Source organism: Crocodylus siamensis, chromosome 3 (genome assembly GCF_052110815.1).
Source record: "Crocodylus siamensis isolate JL-2025a chromosome 3, ASM5211081v1, whole genome shotgun sequence".
NCBI classification, from domain to species: domain Eukaryota; kingdom Metazoa; phylum Chordata; order Crocodylia; family Crocodylidae; genus Crocodylus; species Crocodylus siamensis.
This window is the reverse complement of record NC_143397.1, coordinates 227,237,741-227,252,284: the sequence shown is the minus strand read 5'-3', so window position 1 is coordinate 227,252,284 and position 14,544 is coordinate 227,237,741. Positions and strand designations below refer to the sequence as shown.

Below are 14,544 nucleotides of genomic sequence, written 5' to 3'. Positions count from 1 at the left end.
ACCCACTGTTTGAAGGCACATGTGCAATGAAAGATCTCACAAGTTACAATAAACAAACATAAACATGCATAACAAAAATGGCCAAGTGTAGTGTAGAGACAGGAGAAGATGAAGATCTGGCCTGCAGGCCTGGATGAGTTTGACTCTCCTCCTTTAAATAGTTCTCCATTTTGCCCACCCCGGTCTAGGTGCACATAGGGAGGCTGTACAGATGTGATCTTAAAAGCTTGAAGTCCCATTAATATTAATATTAAGGGCCAGATGCAAAAGAGGATATAGACTGTGGACAGAAGTAATTTTAAATGGGAACAACTGATTTAAGTAGAAAAGAGGGACTTGCCACTCAGAAGCATACAGCAGATGTTTGAATTTTATAGTTACATGCTCTGGAAAGTACTAGAAGAAAGTAAAATCTCTGAAACTTTAATCCTAAATGAAACAGGATTACAGTTGCAACTGTTTTGCTCTATTTCCATCATTCAGGTGCATGCAGACATAACAGCTACCTTAGAAAAGTTTACAGGGGTGTAGGTTGCAGCTGTGGTGGTCTAAGGACACAGGCAGACAAGGTTCTTTGGGTAAACCTGATATCTTTTATTAGACCATCTAAGTAGTTTAATTTTCTTTCTTAAATCCAAAAGCTGCTAAAAACCTTTTGTGAGGCTGAGGAACCATCTGCAGTTGGTTTATACATCATTGATTTCAGTTTAGCTTAAATCATGTTAGGAATAGTTTAACCTAACCTGACTTTGCACTATTTGGGTAAATTTACAGGCAGACAATCTTAGAGATAATCCTAGAGGATCCTAATTCTTTTAAATTAAGAGATTATTTTTTATTAAAGCAACTATTTCCAAAAGATGGTAGACAAGAACACATTTAGACAGAGACGCAAAGAGAATGACCAAGCAAATAAAAGCAATAAAAGTGTCTGTAGGAGGATTAAAGGAAGATGACTGAATACACTGACATTACTAAAACATGGTGGGGTAATAGAAATAGCTGGGGCTGATCACCAAGACATACAGGCTTCTTTTAAGAGAGCAGATAATAAAAGGAGGAAATGTAAACGATTTATTCAAGACAACAAGATAAACAATGGGTCAAATTCTCCCAGGCACAAACTTATTCCCAAAGTACTAATTCTATGGAAGGACTGAAAGAATAGAAAAAATATATATAATAAGTAGATATACCTCCACTCATCAGCTCTGGAATAAACCAGCTACACAATGTTTGTAAAAAAGGAGGTTAGTGCCCAGAGCAAACTTTACCCACAACGCTGCAAAAGTATATTTTCTATAGGAAGAGAAGAACATTAAATCTTCAGGTGACATCACAAATAGCAAGAAAAGAAGTTAAACCAAAGAAAGATTCCAAGACTTCAAAATCAAAGAATTCTAGATAAAACTAAAGAAGATCCAATAGCTAAGCAGAGCTTTATCACTTCAAAAAGGGGAGAGGCTGACCCTACACATCCATGGTTTTAAAAGGATATGTGGATGATAGAGTAAACTATAGAAGGAATCCCATTTCTAGCAAAATGTCAAAGCAACTGATTAAGGCTAAAAAGGAAAAAAGAACTCTTGGCCAAGTATAGAACTAGTAAAAAGATAACAAGGATTTATAAAGCACAGGTCATACTTAGCCACTTAGATTAAGGTCTTTGATAAAATGACAACGAGAGCTGAAAAGGATGAGGCAACAGATAGAATCTGCTTGCACTTCAAGCCAGCTTTTAATACAGTGCTGCATACAAGACTGATGCAATGTGCACTATAAGTAATGTTCTTATAGCGAAATTCAGAACTGGATGCGAGACTTGACTCAGCAATCAATCATTTATTCATACCATCTCCAGATACAGATTACTTTGCCTGCTGTTTGCTTTCAAACCATCAATGGAACTGAAATTAGGCTTCATTTTATTCATAATACATAACTGACCAGTGAAGGCAATATTCCAGGCATAAAATGAGTTGTTATATTTATTTGGCTTATAGTTCTCATTTCATTTTTAAAATGTGGAATACTACTACAAAATGAGCCTTGTCCATTTAAATATTTATTTTGTTAAAAGTTTATAAAATGCATCTGATAATACTTTGGGTTCCTATGCACTGTGACATGCAAAAAAAATGTCAAACATAACTTTCTTATGACTTGGGCCCTGACTAGTTTCTTGTCAGGGTCCAATAAATAATAGCCAAAAGTTTTTCTGAACTCAGAAAAAAAATCACAACAACCATACCCAAACAACCTGTTGGGTACTTCTAAATAAATTTTACCCAACACAAAGGAAAGATATAAAAAAGTTAGTTCTCTAATTACTGTGCTTTGTAGTTGAATCCACTATATTAGTAGAACTGGGCAAGAATTATGTCCTAAGGCTTAGGGTTGGGGAAAATAACCCTCACTTCAATTTCTATCAATCCCACTAGACATCTCAAAGCAAGAGAAATGAGGAAGGTGCTAAAGACCATCACCATCAGCAACCAGAGAGACCCCCAATAAAAATTTCTATATAATTTAACAGAATCTTCCAGAAAATAAGTCATCTTGGTATGGATGGGTATTCATTTCTAGTGCCAAGACCTTCTGTTAAATTTTTCCAGCCCTTTGGCTGGACAGCTATGCAGGCAAGGGGGCATTAGATGGCTGGCTCCTTGGGTTATGAGCAGGGAGCATAAAGTTTTACAGCCTATGCTCTTTCCTGCTGGGAAGGGGGTAGTTGTCCATTGGCAATGGGAAGCTGCTGAAAAGCAGCAGTTGCTGCAGTCAGCCCCTGGCCCAACAGAAGGAAACCTGCTTAAGCTTCATGCCCACCCATCCCCGCCCCCTGCACAAGACCAGGTTCACCCCTTGGAGAGTGGGAAGCAGCAGCAGGCCAGCTCCACAGGTCCCTTGGGCACTGAGGATAGGTTGAGCAAAAGGTACATCCCCCCCTGCAATGACTGGGGAGCGTCACAGAACAAGGAGTGGGAGGCATAGACAGCACAGCTGGACCTACCCCAAATTGGGAGGGGTCCAGCTGTGAAAGAATCACCCTGACACTGTGCACAGCTCTGGGGCTAATTATATTGCAACTCTGAGCAAGTTTTTAATGATAGGTTGAAAGAAAGGGGAAAAGATCCAGGCTTATCATCCCCGATTTTGAAATTAACCTTTTAGTCAAACTTTTTTCATTATCGTCATACAACTTCATTTGATTTATTTAAAGGATGAAATACATTTTAGTGAATTTGATTACCTAGACCAGCGCACAGGGCAACAGGAAAATGCGCCTGGGCTTTTCTTGGGTACAAACGTAACTCCTGTCCACAGTCTTTGTTGGTACACTTCCTATTTCAGGTGGCTTGTCGCTGCATTTCCAGGATCAGCCTAAAGACTGTAACAGAATTTCCAAGGGGCTCATGTTCCAACTCATACGTGCTGCAAACCCAGTTGAGGTTGCAGTCCGCAGTGTGGAATTACTACTTTGAAAGAGTATTAAAGATTTTTATAGAAACGAATCTTGTGGTTCTCAATAAGTTTCTATCATCCTTGGCCTTGCCTGAAGAAAATGTTGCCTCTCTTGGGCAACGACATAGTGAAATAGATTCTACCATTGCTGAGACATGAGAGGGATATCTAAAAATAAATGAAACCATTGGTTTGGAGTTGAAGGGAACTATCTTATAACAAGCTAATATCTTTGGGATTGCTTCTAATTTGCTGGTATGAACAACCCAATGAGACAAGAGCAAAGAGGAGTATACAGTTATCAAGTAAAATACCAAGGCTTTGTTTTCAAAGATCTCCAAGTCCAGTATTCAACACCCCATGCACTTTCTTGGGTATTTTATAGTAATGTGAATAAATTGCAGGGGGGGGGGAGATGCAAGTTCTATTACAGTAAGTGTCCATTTTGAACATAATAGGATTTTTGTGAAGATACACATCTGGCTTTTCTAGAAGCTATTCTTTATTCCACTGGTTCTCAACCAGGGTACTGAAGTACTGTGGGGTGCCTTGAGATCCCTTCAAGGGTACCGTGGAATGCCACACAATGTTAGACCAATTAGGTGTATAAATGTGATTTCCAACACAAACCCAATGTATTCAAATAAGAATCCACAATCTTAATAAAATTCTGACCCGTTATGATCTTTGTAAGCCATTTACAATAAAAAACCTGATGTATTATTTTTCCATACTGAAAACTTAGAGCTGGCATTTTTCAAGGGATGCCTTGAGCCTAAAAAGAAAAAACTTGAGAAGCACTGCTTCAACCAAACACAAGTTACTGGGCTCAATAAAGGGGGAACTGGATGAAATTAAGAGCCCTGTAATGTACAGGTAGTCAGACTAGATAATGTAATGGTCTTATCTAGCCTTCCTCTCTAAAGAAATCAAACTAATCAACATGTATTTCATGCTTCAATAAATCAAATGAACTTGTACGGTGATAATGAAAAATGTTTGGTTTAAACACGTCAATTTCAGAATGAAGAATGATAAGGATGCATTATTCTCCCTCCCTTTCTTTCAACCTATCATTAAAAATTACTCAAATTTGCAATACAGGTACTCCTCACTCAAGCCTGTCCTGCTAATATCATTTCATTGTTACATCGCTGATCTATTAGAGCACATACTCGTTTAAAGTCACTGAATGTTCAGTCATAATATTGGTTAGATGCTGGAAAAATGAAGTAAACCACAAACTTTACCTTTTTCCGGAGCCAAACACGGATTTCTCATTTTACAAGAGAAACCCACAGATTTTGCCATTTTGCAGTGAGCTCCCTGCAGGCTAGCAGAGTTCCAGCCTGCAGGGAGCTGGGAAGGAACGGGAGGAAGGTTGTGTGACAGGGGGCACCACATGCCTAGATACGCACATGACCCCAGGCAGCCTGCAGAGCAGCTCTAGCAGGTAAGGCAGGGCGGGGGGGGGAAGAGAGATTGAGGCCCCTATACAGAGAGAGCTGGGCAGGACTAGAGCTGTTGCCCAGCCAGGAGGGGCTTGGGGTCCGGGGCCCAGGGCCACAATACGCAGCTGCAGTGCCCCAGGAGGGAGCAGAACAGGGCTGTGGGTAGCTCATCCAGGGGAGGGGAAGGGGCCACCTCCCCACTGCCACGCGCACTCCCAAGGGGCAGGGAGGACTCACACCCCCAGATCCATTCGTGGGGCAGACTGCAGGCACAAGCTCCTTCTCTGGGACCTCCGCAGGCCCAACCCAGTGTGGCTGGGGACAGCAGGGCCATTCAGGGATCTCCTCACCACTGAAAGCTCCCCCCACACCGCCCCAGTGATGCACCCCCTGCTGCTTTGAGGCACACAGCCACACACCACTGCAGCTCCACGTGCAGGAGGCGTCACCAGGGCAGCATGGGACAAAGTGGTGAGGCGACCCCCACGTGGCTCCTCTGCATCCTGCCGCACCGGGTCATGGTACATGGAAGCAGGGTGACAGGAACAGCAGCAAGCAGCTTCTCGACATGGGCCCACTGTTCCCTGTTGCCCTCCCCCATGACCTGGCGCAGCTAGGCCAGGAGAGCCATGCGAGAAATTCCCTGCCGCTGCTCACCCTGCGCTTACCTGGCAACACACCTTCTGCGCACAGGGTTGCAGTAAGGGCAGCGGTACGGACCTGCACCCCTCAAAAGCAGCAACAGGTGCACAGGGCACATTGCCAGGCAGCAGGGAGAGGAGGGGGAAGCTCACAGCAGCAAGGAGACTCCCACATGGGCCGCTGTCCCTAGCCGCATTGGGTCATGCCTCCAAGGCTGTGCAGGTCCCAGAGCAGGGAAGCACAGCGAGAGCCTGTGCCCACAGCCTGGGCCTGCCCTGTGTATAGATCTGAGGGGTGAGGGTCCTCCCTGCCCCCCAGGAGTGTGCATGGCAGCAGGGTGCAGCCCCGCCCAAGGCCACAGCATGGGGGAAGAGGACAAGGGGCTGCAGACTGTGTATAAAATGTCTTTTGTTTGGTGAAAAACATTTCCCTGGAATCTAACACCCCCCTCCCCCCCCCCATTTACACAGATTCTTATAGGGAAATTGGATTTGCTTAACATTGTTTCACTTAAAGTCACATTTTTCAAGAACATAACTACAACGTTAAGAGAGAAGTAGCTGCATAATTATCACATCATGGTTGCATAGGTTAGGTTCTTCTCTTGTTTACACATGTAACAAATTTTAAAAGTTTTAAGTAATAACATGGAGATTGCAGGTTCCTTTAAAAAAAATCTAACTGTAGTTTGACAGGAAGTTTTTTCACAAAGATTTCAAGTTCTCTCAAAACCGCCTGGTGCCTAGACCATGGTATTTCTTTATAGAGTTAAGCAACTGCACAGGCAACCATGAAAAATTAATGAGCTCAAGAAATTAAATCCTTTAAAACAAACAAATAAAATAAAAGGTAAAAAGTAAGAAAAGAAAATATTTCAGTGGAAATTCTTGTGCTCTGAAATAAAGTAGGAGAATTACTATCTGTTGGTGATCAGAAGGTCAGTTTGGTAGCAAGGATAAATTAAGAACTCTTAGCATACATTACTGGATTATAAAAAATATGGCCCCTAGGAAGTATTCCAATTAATTCATTCCCCTAATCTTTTTGTACTTTTTGCCTAATTATATTCTATGTCTGTAAACAATTTACATTTGATTTTGGTGAACATCCCATTTGTCAACAAATCCTTTACAGCAACCAGTTTAACACTGGCCAAAGATCCAACATTATCATCTATTAATATTACATTTGTAATCCTGTTTAATCTCTTTACATGGAAATCTTCTTTACAAATTAATTAATTATGGCTCTTAACATATTTTTTACTTTAATCATACCAGTTCACTGTGGCAGTCTTATGTCCCTTCAAAGTGAAGCTACTTACCGTGATTTCTAAGAGAAGTTACCCTGAGATATTTTTTCTTTGTCTCCTCACCAGTGCCGTACCTAGACCCCCAGCAGTCCCAGATGAACTTTTAGTATCAGGCCCCCCCTTCACCCTGAAATAATGATAATAATAATTGGACAACGGGGAAAAAAAAAAATCACCATTTTTATAAATTTTAATAGACAATGAATAGAAGATGTAATATAAAAAAACTGAAAATCAAAGTGTTCAAATCGCATTTTTTTTAATAAAATGTGTACATAAACTCCACTCTGCGGCTTTTTTTTGTTGCATAAGTCTTTATCACATCTATGGTATCAATGTCTTCAAATAGTTCGTTCTCAATTGATAATATTGCCAGTCCCATACATGACCAATATTAAAACCTTTTCTTCTTGATTTTTTCCCCCCATTTTCAGGCCCCCTTTCTGTCCAGGCCCCAGGCAGCTGCCCAGTTCACCCATGCCTGTGTCTGGGTCTGGTCCTCACCTAGTCAGCCTAGGTCAGTGAAACTCAACCTTTTAGAGCAATAGAGCAAGTTGGGTAAGTTGCCACTGAGCTGCACCACAGGCCACTAATCCCCTTTAGAGTGGAGGGATGGGAAGGCTGAAATAGCTACCATGTTCAGAAGGAAAAGGACAGAGAAAGGATCTCCCTCACACCCCATCCTACCTCTATCACCTCTTCTGTCACAGCCAGAGTTTACCAAGAGCCTGTCATGGGAGACAGGGCAGAAGGAAGGAGAGGAAGCAAGCAGAGAAAGCTGCAGAGGGGATCAGTAGCGTGACACAGGGCAGGAAGAGGGAAACACTGGTCTGAGCTCTTCTGGTCTGCTGATCCTCTGCTGAAGGCTAGATGTAGCCTGCAGGCTGAGCACCATTGGTTCAGCGTAATCCATAATCCACTGTTCTTCAGTCTTTAATCTATTTGTCTCCTGTTTCTCTTTTGTTATGTTAGCAATAAAATGAACTTTAACAGCACCATAGTCTCAACGTATTCTTTCATGTCTTCTTCCCCATACCATAAAACATGCATCATTCTGTTCTTCAGTTCCCCGTTTTTATAGTAGCTTTTATTCCACATAAGCATTATAACCCATAGAGTACATACAGTACCATACTGGACTAAAGGCATGTTCTAGTGCTCTTTCCTCTGTAGAGCCTGATTACCTGCCTAAAGGTATTCTACAGAAGGAAATCCTGACTACTCTGAATCTATCAGACTCAATTTATTTTACATATGTATTGATTTTTAAGCTACGGATAAGTACCATGTAAATTAAGGATAAAATGATCCTGCCACAAAACTACAATTCAAAAAAATCCAGCTCTACTACTTTGCCCTGTTTCGCCTTTCTGACACCCCATTTATCCTTCTTTTCTTATGACCTCTGGGTATTTTGTGATGACGCAACACTTGTATTTCCTTCCTTTCCTTTTTTCTGTAGCCTGCAGCTCTGCAGTATTTTAAACTTTGCAAAGGACTATCAAAAACTGTTGATATCATTCCTATTCTCTCATTCTCCCCACAACTGAGAGACTATCAATTATATATTATTAATTAAACACTGGCAGGAGAAAGGTGAGAACTAGGCTTTGTTTCTCCCCCATTTACAAAGAGAGATGACATAAAGAAATATATATTTAAAAAAAAACCTTAAGAAAACTTAGTAATGACTGCACATTTAAATTATAGATCAAAAGATTTGTTTTAAAGTATATGCACAACAGATAAGAGTTAGAGAAAGACTGTCCTGTTCTCGAAAATGCTCCTCAAACCATAGATGGATGGCTCTTTGCATCCATTACATTACTATGTTTAAAGATGTTGGTATTTGCCAGAAAACAAGAAGGTGATAGATAATGAAGGCACAGAACCGCTGAAGACTTATTAGTCAAGGCTAAATAAACTTATTTCAACTGGGGCAAACACCTTGTTCCTTGGTGAACAAAGGAAAGCAAACTGTTAAAATGACTTGAAGAAGTTGCTGCTTAGAAGTTAAACTCATTTGGTTCAAAAGAAGATCCTGAAAAAGGAGTTATTGCTCAATTAAAAGAAAAAGGAGGGAACTAACAAATTATCTGACAACTTTTCTGGGTCCTCAATCAGCCAGATCGCTACATGAAATCAAAACTTGGGAAGCACAGCTTCACAGCAGCAGAACTAGCAAGAAACTGCATAAAGCTGCTGAATGCTATTTTTAATGGACTTTCTGCTCATGTAACACATGGAACACACCTAGCAGTTGTGCCAGAAGTACAGAATGTATAGCCAATTTCGTAGAAAAGACTGAAGAGATAATACATCTGGCAAGAACAAACCAGATCAGTTGCCATCTTCTACATACCCATCTGATCATCATGGCGTGCAGTAAGAAGACAGATCAATCAGATTTTTTCCAAGCACTACACTACATTTCACCAGCGTTAGAAGTTCTCCTCCTTACTGGAACAACGAACCCACTACAGCCAAGAGATTTGCAAGTAGAGTTCATTATGCAGGCCAGACAGACACTTTGCCCACACAAAACTAAGATGGCAGACTGTGAGGTTAAACGCAAGGAGAAGAATTTTGGATGTAGCTGCTTGAACTGATTGGAGGGTTGCTGAGGAAGCCAAGAGAAAAAGTTGATAAGGAGGCCAAGAGAAAAAGACTACAGCAGTAAAGATAGATGTCAAACATAAAAGCAAGTTTAGTAGCCCTTATTGAGGAGGACAGTTGATTTTTAAATTGTCTTATCCTCAGAAACTGCTGGAAATAGCTGGTAGCAGATTACTCTGAGAAAGTGAGTCAACTTTTTTATTTCCCCTGCCATAAATTAAAGTGGCAAAATCCTTAATGTACAATTCTAGTTGATAATTATTTGCATCTATGGTTAAAGAAAAGCTGTCACGCACTGTGTAGGGGGACATAATTCTTCTTTTTTTTCAAATGTAATTTTTCCATTGTTAGAGAAATATTTCCACTAGATCTCATTTCTAATATTTAAAGGCAGGTATAGGAATAATATTTATTGAATAAAATGTTTGTTTATTGAACCTATGCTTATTCATTGGGTTACTGAAGAACATAGACAAAGTTATTGTAATGCAATTTCTTCCGACTAAAATACAAATATCTGTCTTTAAGAGAGTTCTCTTCTTAAGTATTTCCCCTTTATTACTATACAGAACCATCTAACCATTAGCTTTTTTGAAATATATTCCATGTAAAGGCTCTCACTGGTAAATGCACAGCTCCGATTCCACTAAAGTTAATCTCATGATGTGAGGTTCTTTGGTTAATTTTGTCTTATCTCTTGGAGGATCAATAAATATATATAAAAAATGCTTGTGTGAAACATTTGCATCATATTATTTTAAGCTGACAATACAGATATCAAATGGTTTGGTTTCTGATGTGTTCTCCAAAAGTTGCTAGGTCCATGAGTGAAGCTAACTCAACAGTACAAACAGTATGTGAAGGCTTCCAGTTATGGTAGCCAAATTCTAATTAACTCCGTCTATAAGCAACAAGAACACTTTTCTTGGCCAAGTTAGTCAGAACTCTGCATGTGTCTCACAACTGAAAATCATTCCTTTTACAACTTTTAGTTTTTTGTAAAGATGAGTAAAAATTAATTTGATTTCAATTTGATAGGAAAGCGGAAAGGAGTACAATATACACTTCCTATTCTAGGCAGAGCTATGCCAGGAGGACACTCAAATCAGAAAGGAGAAAGTTGGTGTTGAGCTATACCTTCAGAGGTTACTTCTACGTCATCTTTGTTCCCCAGGAATCATACCCACTTTGCTCCTTACCCAATACTATGCTTTTTTTAAATGACTGCTCCACAGGCCCAACAACATAGGTTTCTTAAGGTAAGATTACAGGTTACCTTTAAACCCATCATAAAGACACTTAAAATGTGAGCATTCATCCATTAAAGGGTGTTAACTCATCCTCTGCATGTTTTAGAATTATGCCATTCCAGGTAAGGTTTATCTTTGATTCAATTTACCCAGATTGTTCCAGGGTATTGCTAGTCAGCTCCCCAGATTGAAAGCAATCAATTTGCAGTCCTCCAGAAACCCAAGATATATAGCTCCCAGCTGCTTCACCCCCACTCTTTTCCACTCTCCAAAACACCTAGTGGTCCCCCCAGCATCTAAAAACTGAGAGCAGTCCCCTCAGTAGCTTCAGTGCAGGAACACCATCGAGCCAGGGGATACGTCATCAGGAATCCCTCGATTTGAGGGTAATCTCTACCACAGCTCCCTGATGGGAGGAGGTGACATAAAGGTTGCATCCATACCTGAAAGCACATGTCCTCGCAGCAGCTCAAACAGAAGTGGTGCAAAGTTGAGCCGGGGCTTTCTGCCTCAGCACACGTGCTTGGACATGCACTTGGTTGTGGAGCAAATTGTGCCACTTGAGGCAAAATAGCCCTGCCTCGCTCCTCCTAGATCTGCAGCCAGGGGGAGCTAGAGCCCCAGCAATACAAAAAACCTGCCCTGTCCTGGCCCCAGCAATACAAAAACCGGCCCTAGCAAATAGCTCAGGGCTACTCACCCTCAGGAGCTTCTGGAGCCTAGCCAACTGATACATGGGGCACTACCCCTTGTGCCAGCCAGGCTGTTGAAGCAGCCCTGAGAGTTCCCTGCACCTTTTACCCAATGCAGCAGTCTGGCAGTAGAGACTGCTGCCTGCCTGTGCCCTACTGCACACCTGCCAGACTGGGATGAGGCATCTGCCCCCCTGGGCCAGCTGCCAGTGGGCTGTTGCTGCAGGGTTGGCCTGTGCAGCACTACTGCCATGTGTGCCCCCTGCCCGGCCACCTGGGCAGATATCGTCCGGAAGATGTTTCAGGTGTGGTGGCCTGCTCTGAACTGTCAAAGCATGTCTTCCTGGCCCCAACTGGCCAGGAGGTCAGCCACAGCCAGCGGGGTCCAAGGTCCCAGCTCTGAGCAGGCAGGGTCCTGCCACTGGCCTCCCTAGCAGGAATTCTGGTGCTCCCTATTGGAAAACTGAAAAATCCCTGATAAAAAATTCCCCGAAGTCACTGTGTAAAATATCTCAAAATCCATGTTCCTCCACAATTAAAAGAAAAAGACAATGAGAGAGAGAGAGAGAGAGATCAGTTGAGCAATGTTTTATTGATATATCTACGGTGTTCAAGCACTGGTTGTTGGGGGTCTACGGCCCCCACACAGGGGCCAAATGGCCCCCGCACAGGCTACAGCCCCCCCAACAAGGGCTATGGCCCCACAATGAGGGCCAAATGGCTCCAGCAGGGGATACCACCCCCCCTTGCAAGGCCCACATGTCCCACCCTAGCCCTATCCTCCACCAGCTGCTGAAGACCCCCCCAATAGCTGCCCCACCCAGCGCCATCCCCCACTTGCATCCCCCAGACCCCCATGGCTGCCCCCCCAACCCCAGGCACCAGCAATTAAAACAAAACAAAAAACAGAAAAAAAACCACCCAGAAAAAACCTGAAGAAAAAACAGCCTTTACTACTAACCTTAGAAGCAGGGGCGGGGCGGGGGGGAATCCTGGCAGAGCCCCCCCCCCCGCAGCACAGGGCAGCAGGGGGGCAGGAAGACCTGGGCTGGGGCCACTGGGGCTGTCCTCCTGCCCCGTGCTGTGCAGACGGGGCCCTAGTGAGCCAGATGGCAGCTCCAACTGTCAGTAAGTGCCGGGTGGGGGGTTATTTGTTCTTTAATGTGAGCATGCTGGGGTGGGGTGGGCAGGAAGCGTGGGTTTTTGGGGGTTGGGGCCAGGCAGAACAGCCTCCAGTTGCCTCAGGGCACAGTCCAGGACCACGCCCTCCCCTGCTTTTTTAAACTTCACCTTTTTTAGGCCCCTGGACATTTTTTCATTCCCCACATCAGATCCTCAAAGGGGTCTGAGACAGGGCAAGAGGCATGGGCAGGCTCATCGGACGCACCCAAAGAGTCCCAATCCCTGAGCCACAGACGCATCTGCAGAAGTTGCAGGTTTTCCTTCACACGAGGATAGACAAGGATTTCTCTTCTTCTCCGTCCTCTGTTCTCCCTTCTCTCCACCTTACCTCGAAATGGGCTGCTGCTTGGTTGAAGCTGTGGTGCCATTGGAGTCATTTGGCAGTCAGTATCTCCCAGCTCTTGATCTCAGCATCCATTTTCTTGAGGCATGCCTTCAGTGAGTTCTTGTAGCATCTCCTGTGGCCACCGTGAATCTCAAGACACTACTAAAAAGGAGATTAGTAGTGATTAGGAACAGAGCATTTGTTTTGAGAGTCAGGAGTCGAACATCCATGTACAATGTCTGGTCCAGCAAAGCTGGTGCCTGAGGATCACTGACTCTATAGTGGTAACACTGGACTTAGCTAGGAGGCAATCTTCCCATCGGATGTGGAGGATTTTCTGGAGGCATTGTTGATATTACCTCTTCAGGCTCTTGATATGACCACATTTCACATACATAGGAGGAAAGCCGGGATGACAACTGCATTGTAGACTGGCATCTTGGTGTTTTTCCAGGGATCATTATGAATCAAGTGCCAGTTTCCCAAATGAGGCACTTATGCAATGTATCCTGTGGTAGATCTCCTCAATATTCACTCAGAGTAGCACCCTGGAGATCCAGAATCCAGCATATCGCCTGGCCTAGCATGCTAGCGAGAGTTACAATAATACCAACAGAAAAAACTTCTCCAACTCTGAAGCTTTCATGGTCTCCTTAATTTAATAAGAATGCCATGAAAATGGGTAGGTTTCACATCTAAACTGCTGGGCTTTCATTTCACCTATCCTGAGGAAAGGTCAGGACTGACCCAGACAACATTATGACCTCTAATGACTTTCTCTACATTATTAAAATCAATCCAGACTGAGATTTACATTCTTGTTCTTGCCCCGTTTCTCACCATTTCCTCCCCTCCCCCTTCTCTCTTTTTTGGCTTTTAGTTAAAAAATGAAGTCTTGCTTAGCTGACCAGGACAGTATTTTCTAGAATGCTGCTGTGAACTTGTGATCAAACAGGAAGGTAAAAGTATTGTATTAACTAGTTCAAGGCTGGTACAAAGTTCAGCAAGTTTGAGTAACTGATAAGACCAAGTACTGTACTTACTCTTTATTCTTCTCACTGCTGGAAAAAGATTTTTAAAAAAATGCAGCTTTTGGGATTTAAGTCCTCCATGTTTTTTTCTCTCCTTCGTGTACTTGCCTTGTTCCTGTGAAAACCAAATATGACTACATCTCAAAAGCAGCAAATCTATCCGGTCAAGAGACTTGCACCCTTGACCATAAAATGGTAGTCAATACCATGTTCAACACCATGCAGAAGACCTTTCAACCAACTAGGGGAAATATAACAGGGCAAGAGGGATTTTCAGAAAATACTACAGCTAAAAAGACAAGGAAAGTTGTTCAAATGAAAGTTTTACTTACTGTTTTACATTTCAAATGGATTTTGAAACTAGTTTTTTCTTTGACTTCAGTAAAAAAGTTTTAAAATGGGTATGTGCTTGTCATTGAACTAAACAGGCCAAGGTCTGCTCTCACAACTCCAAATCTCGTTTAACTATTTAATCCAGTACTGGGCCAGGATAATGTTAAAAACTTTTGACACTGCTAAATTAACCTGACAGCCTACAAGCATCTAAGCTCTCTCATCAAAATTATTCTGACTTATAAAAA

The 14,544-nt window shown here is 42.5% G+C and overlaps 1 protein-coding gene across 6 annotated transcripts in view; it reads right to left on the bottom strand.

Moving 5' to 3' along the window:
• The window catches only part of OXR1 (oxidation resistance 1), a 490,067-nt gene that overhangs the window by 437,317 nt on the left and 38,206 nt on the right, over positions 1-14,544 (bottom strand). Inside the window, exon 1 of one of the 6 annotated variants that reach the window (XM_090040491.1) lies at positions 12,936-12,971. The exons of the other annotated variants lie outside the window; for them this stretch is intronic. The gene's annotated coding sequence lies outside the window, so the exon portion shown is untranslated. Of the gene's footprint in view, positions 1-12,935; positions 12,972-14,544 lie in introns of those variants that run through there. 6 annotated transcript variants of the gene reach the window in all.